We start from the raw sequence: 7,148 nt of genomic DNA, 5'->3' as shown, positions 1-7,148 counted from the left end.
TGTGATTTTCTTCCATATGAAAAACCTCTACAACACAATATTTAGGATATGAATCTAATGTGAGGTGTTGCACTATGTGCATGGCCTTTTCTTTGCCTTGAAAAAGAGGATAATCCTTCTTGTTATGCTGGTCCAAAAGACATCTGAAACACAGATTGTGTTTCTTTGCATGCTCAAAATCAACAATGCTGAGAGACCCACATGGAGTATCTCGTGACTGCTTAGGCTTCTTAGCCTCTTGAGGGCACAAAGAGGTAGATTGTCTCTTGTTCCTCTTCTCCCACATGTAGATCTACCTTGCCATTGGCTCTTAGCCAAATTTCTCTCAGCAAAGTATTCTTAGAGTAGGGAACATTTCCCTTCCTGTCTTGGTCATCATCATATCTTTGGGCATGACTGATGGCTTCTTCCAAAGTTTTTGGATGTTGGGTCTTGACATGAATACGATAGTCTTTGTCAAGATCTTATTAAAACCCCGTATCTTTTGGAATTCATCTAGACCTTCTAGTTTTAATATGATTTCCGAAGACTTGGAAAGATACTTAGTGAGAGAGAGACTAGACATGCGGCATTCATACCATGCTAACCAATTCTTATCCTATTGATTGGAGTCCAAAAAATCTTTGGATAAAGAAGCTTGAAACGTAGCCCAAGATAGAGGATGAGCATCTCTTAGCCTATGAATATGACTCCATTTGTGTAAGAATGTATTGAATGCATCCTTGTTGCGATCACGCTCTTCATCGTGAAACTTGAGAATGGTGATATTCTTAAGTAATGCATTGCTATCTTCTGCATCTTGTGAAGCATTTGACCCGTGGACACCTTGAGTCATGCGAGCTTGGGCTCCTTGAACCATGCTAGCTTGGGCTCCTTAAGCCATCTGTGAATTCATAAATTTCACAAGTAGCTCAGTAACTTTTGTAACATTTGCATTTAGTGCAGAGAGGTTGCATTCAAGTATGCTTTGGTGATTTTCCAATGCCTTGAAAGCAGCCATATCTACAAGGCCATGATCTTTTAGATCATCATCATCATGCATATTAATGTTGGCAGCACTCATGGTGGCCAGATTTTGATGTGCGCGCTCAAAATCAAAAGTGTGTGTGGTGGGATATCGACGTCGGCCATGGTAAACACATGATAATGTAGAGAGAGAAAAATGTCAACTTGTACCTTATAAAGCTTGAAGTCTTTGTGTTTTATAGCTCAAAAACTTTTGTGTTGCATGTTCCTTGCCTTACAAAAATTGTAGCAGTGCATGTCTTGTTCTTCATAAGAACACATTTGTTGATTCTTCACAAAAACTCATCGTTTTTGTGAACGCTTTTGTTCACTTGTGTGAAGCTTCTTCCTTGAAAAAAAAGAGATTTTGGAAGAAAAATTTCCTTTCTCTAAGGAATGAAAAGGAAGGGTAAAACTACTTCCTGTTTGTAGCTTTCCCTTCCTTCTAGCTTTCATTGTTAACTCAAGTATGCTATCGTTCCTTGTTGTACACAACAAAGCTCAATAGCTTGGATGGTAGGGTGTTGGCCTCTCATCCTCATGGGGTGGATTCAACCCTCCTTCATGCAAGGGTTTAGAGGGCCTTCCTATGTGTACAGCCAATGACACCAATGCAGCCTCGGCGTCGATTGATTTTTCCTTGGTCGCTCATTGTGGAGGGCGTAGGTGGCGGCTACAGCCACTGCACGCTCCCATGCTTTGCACATACCTCTGTGTTTGCCTTCTCTTTTGCTTCTACGCTCAAGATGGTTGTCTTCTTGCCTGCAGATTGTGGGAGAGGAGATGTGTGCCGCATGCACATGCAACTTGCTTTTCCCCTTTCTCAACATAGCTCGGATACCAGTGAAAGGAAGAGAGTAATGTTGTGTGCTAGTCTACATCCAACCATGCTATCTTATAGCCTCCCCCTAGCATACACATTGTTCGATCGTGCCGGTGGCCTTGCCCGTAGGACCCATGTCACACACACACACACATACGTACATATTTAATGTATCTATATGAATACCTATATATATCTTGGTCTCAATGTCTTTCGACCATCACTCCCTACATGTTGTCGCACTGGTCTAGGCTTTATGCCCCCACATTCTCTCCCCAAGCTTCCTCACCCTGGTGTTCCCACTGTCTTACTCTATCCATGCTCAAATGTGCAGTAGACTATGATTTCTCTTTCCGTCTCTCAGGTGCATGTGTGCACTCTGTGTTGAGGGCAATTCAATAGTTGATTTCTCTCTCAAATACAACTATGTAGAAAAATTGAGGTATTACAAAAAACATGGGATGATAGTAGAAGATGGAGGAATATCACCAACACAACAAAAGGGTGGCTATGAAGATCCATTAGAAGGGGGAAAGGGTGGATTCTTTCTGTGCCAAGCCTCATAATGAGTGCTAGAGTGCAATGCTTTAATGGGACATTGGTTTACATTGGCACACATGATAACCTTAAGCCATAACACATGTGGAAATGCTTAGCTTTTGGCCATGCATTGTGTCATCTCCATAAGTGACATGTTTTTCCTCTCTACAATATCATTTTTCTAAGGGGAATATAGAACTTACATTGGTGTTTTATCCCATGACTAGACTACAAAAGCATTGGAGGTGGAAATGGTATCATTCTTTTTTTGTTGTGCATTCACATATACTTGTTCAACACCATGGTACTTAGCCCTATTTATTCTTGGTTGGGCCTCTTGGAGAAATACAGAAACATAAACATCAAATTTCACATCATCTTTACTCTTTGTCATAGGACTAAAGATGGGGTCAATAGTCTCATAAGAATCTAGCAAAGCATCAAGGACTATCTACACGAGAACGTTGTTAGGAATAATCTCATCAATCACAATTATATACTTGTTGAGATAAGTAATCCCCATATAAAATTCATCCATATCATCCTCTTCGTGCATAACTTTGGATTCTAGCTCCTTACACATGCAAGCAACCTCTTCCAAATTTGTATCTACATGGAATTTTGCAAAGAATCTAGCATGTCCCATGCTTGTTTTACTATTCTTGCTAAGATAATAATTATAGTAATGGAATGCTTAGAAGAAATCAAATCAATGTATGAGATTATGCATCCATAACAATCCAATGTTCCCGCTCAACATTAGGCAAAACAACTCTAGTAGTGGTCTTGCTAGAATCTACACCATCTTCCACAGAATGTTGCCTTACATTGTAACCCTACACAATGCTCAAAATGCCCATTGCAACAAGGACATGTTGCAACATGTATACCCAAAGTATATAGATCTAGCCATCCATTTCATCCTCAATTGACTCCATGCAAAAAAAACATCATTGTTGTCAACCCTGGCTAATGATTGCACCTGATGTAATAAATACCCATATTGAATTAAAAATGCACAAAATCAACCTTTGCTATGTAAAAATATCCACAAAAGACTATAGAGTTCTTGTTTTGTACGAATTCTCAAAACCAAAAAACTACACAAAAGGACAAATATGCATGGGCAGTAATGCTAGTAGTGGAAACATATGTTGAACTGAGCCTGAATTGAGATTTTGACAAACAAAGAACATGAGCCAAAATACTTTTTTCAATGCTAGATGTTGAAGCCCACTCTAATACCCATTGATAAACATGTACCTCAAAGAAATTCACACGAAGATTGAGAAGATGAAGGACATGCTCAAGAGAATACAACACAAGGAGTGGTGTGCCAATAGAAAGACAAGACTTGTCCTAGAGTGATGAGTGTATATAAAGGACAAGGGAAAAGACACCTCCTAAAGAGGGAAAATAGTGACTTCGAAAACCTAGGTTTTCTTGCAAACATTGCTACCATAATACGGTAATATTGTGCACATTGTATATGGCTATTTACCCTATATTAGACATTACGCAGATAAAATGCGGTTGCTAATTGATGCTACCTATCATCATTGGAATGAGCTTTGTGTGGCACCACAATAGGGAAAAAACAACATCTTAAAAGCTATTTCATATCATGAAAACATACTTATAATTTGTGTGCACACTCCCTAGACCCCTTCTAATGACTCTTCATAGCCACCCTTTTGTTGTGTTGGGTGCTATTCCTCCATCTTCTACTATCATCCCATGTTTTTTTTAATGCCTCAATTGTTCTACATAGATTTATTTGAGAGAGAAAGAAACTATTGAATTGCACTCAACATAGAGTGCACATATGTACCTACAAGATGGAAAGAGAAATCATAGTCTATTGCACATTTGGGCATGGACAGAGTTGGACACTCGGAACACCAAGGTGAGGAAGCTTGGGAGAGAAGTGTGAGGGAATAAATCCCGGAACAATGCTACAACATGTAGGGAGTGATGGCAGAAATACCTCGGGGGGTTCACTATGTGTAAAACTACCATATTACGTGCGTTCAAGACATGTTTGTAAAACCCCTTATCTGTGAATTTTGTTAAAAATATAATGTACCCTTTTCTTTTAAAATTTGTAAGTTTTTTTCAAATTTGAAAAAATTCCTTTTGTATATATTTTTTTGTAAGTTTCAAGAACTTTAAATACCCTTCTGTTGAACTCACATGATAGGTTACATTTTTATTAGGTGACCTCCCCGGGAGAAATACATCGAGACCAAGATATATATGTATATATATATACATACATACATTAAATATGTATGTATATGTGTGTGTGTGTGTCTGTGTATATCTACATACATATAAATATATACAGATATATATATATATATATATATATATATATATATATATATATATATATACATATATATATAGATATATATATATATATATATGCAGATATATATAGATATATATATATATACAGATATATATATACATATATACATATATATATATATGCAGATATATATAGATATACATACATACATGTATATATATATATATACATATATACGTATATAGACACACACACACACATATATATGCAGATATATATATATATATATATATATATATATATATATATACAGACATATATAGACATATATATACACATATATAGACACACACACACACACACACACACACACACACATATATATATATATATATATATATATATATATATATATATATATATATATATATATATATATATATATATATATATATATATATATATATATATATATAGAGAGAGAGAGAGAGAGAGAGAGAGAGAGAGAGAGAGAGAGAGAGAGAGAGAGAGAGAGAGAGAGAGAGAACTATTTCAAAGTAATACAGGGGGTAACAATGGTGGCTCATTGTCTTTTGCTCAAAGAACAATGGATAAAGGTAAAAGAGTGGTGGACCCAAAGTGGCCTATATCCTCTAAACAAACCTTCAAATCTCAGGGGTATTCTTCTCAAAACTTTTATGAGGCACGATGGAAGACATGCCCTCACTTGAAACACTAGCTTCAATTGATACAATAGTGAAAAATCATGACTCTAGTAAAAAGAAAATATTCACATGGATGAAGGGCCTAATGCAGGGATTCTATGGGGTGCATATGCATGAGACTGATAGTGAGGATGGGGATACTCAGGTGGTGCATAACACACTCGGGGGATTCACTCTATATATAAAATGGGATGCCACCTGCGAGCAAACAAATTTGATAAAACCCCTATATACGAATCAGATATGGGAATATGACCCCCCTTTCTATGCTTATACGACAATCAATGAAGAAAATTACCATACCCCTATCTTACACATAAAATTTAGGTCTCACGTGATCTAACTGAGTAAAACTAGTCAAAGAGCGTGTAGCATAGTGATTGGAAACGTACTAAGGAACCACTTTTGTTGATAACTAGATGTACCCTTAGTGTGTCTTAGTTTGAATTTCAAACTATGTGCCCATTCAGCCTGCACTCTAGCGATTCATCCAATTCTGACCCATAATAATTACTCAAATAACATGGTCAGAAAGTTTGCTAGGTTCTCCATGTAAATTTGCATCTATGAAAACTCTTTATAGCTTTCATCCCTGGACAAATGAACTATAATCACAAAACAAGAAATTGATACAAAGCAATGTTAGTTCTTGCATGTATCTTTGTGGCTATTGACTCACAAGTTCGAGGGAAGACTCTTTTGGGAAGCCATGATTTTGAAACACAAAAACTTCCTCTCATTTTTCCCTTTTCTCACTTCTTTACCCCCACCACCACCACCAATTATTATGATACCCCTCCCTTATTTTTAAGCTTGGGAGATAAATTATTGGGGGCATGCCCCTAACTTATACACTTATGTAACTTGTAAAAAAATCCCCCCTCCCCTGCACTTACGTTGTGCGGTAAGTTTTCCATGGTGAATCCCCCGGGATAACACACCACAATGAAGATTTTCACTTTTAACGTTAATGGATTGAATGACCCTAGGTACCATATTGTATTCATTCAATAAATGGATGTTGTCATTTGATTTAGATGTATGCCTTGTTGAAGAGCATAAGAAGCATGACAAAGCATGTAAGTTGTTTCATCTACAAGGGAATGCAATGTTTCTATGGTGGAGCACAATCTAGTTATTCTTGGGTTTTGACTTGCATTAAAGAATCTCTAAATTCATAACGGTTGCTTGACCATCCTAGTGGAAGATTCCTAGTGTTCTCTATCAATACAAAATGGGGTGAGAAGGTAGTGATTAATATATTTTCTAATAACAATCCAAATCTTTGTAGAGAGCTCTAGAAATGGCTTTTCATCAGTTGACCTACTTGTTGGTTTGGTGGGTGGGGACTTTTACATGGTTTGTAATAGCAGGGATAGAACCTCAAATGGTATTGTCATTTCTAATTTAAAGACCCAATCTTGGGCCCCAATCTTGGGAGGAACTCACTACTTTCAAATGGATTGACTCTTAATTGGTTAAAAGCAATCCAAACATTTGGCTTCACCTTTCATTACCAATCTCATACCTCATCTTGGTCCAGGTTTGACATAATTTACTTTATAGTATCTGACTGGTTGCTTGCATTTGCTCAACTGCATGTTGATTCTCAAGTCTCTTTGCCATATCATTTTCCCTTGATTTTGTGCTTGAATAATGTGGATATTCAATCCTTTAAACAATATGGTATTTCTAATTTTTAATATTCTCTTGTTGCATCATGAAATCTTCAGAAATGAAG

This window comes from Adiantum capillus-veneris, chromosome 5 (assembly GCF_014529385.1).
Source record: "Adiantum capillus-veneris isolate H3 chromosome 5, ASM1452938v2, whole genome shotgun sequence".
NCBI lineage: Eukaryota > Viridiplantae > Streptophyta > Polypodiopsida > Polypodiales > Pteridaceae > Adiantum > Adiantum capillus-veneris.
This window is presented reverse-complemented; position numbering follows the sequence as displayed.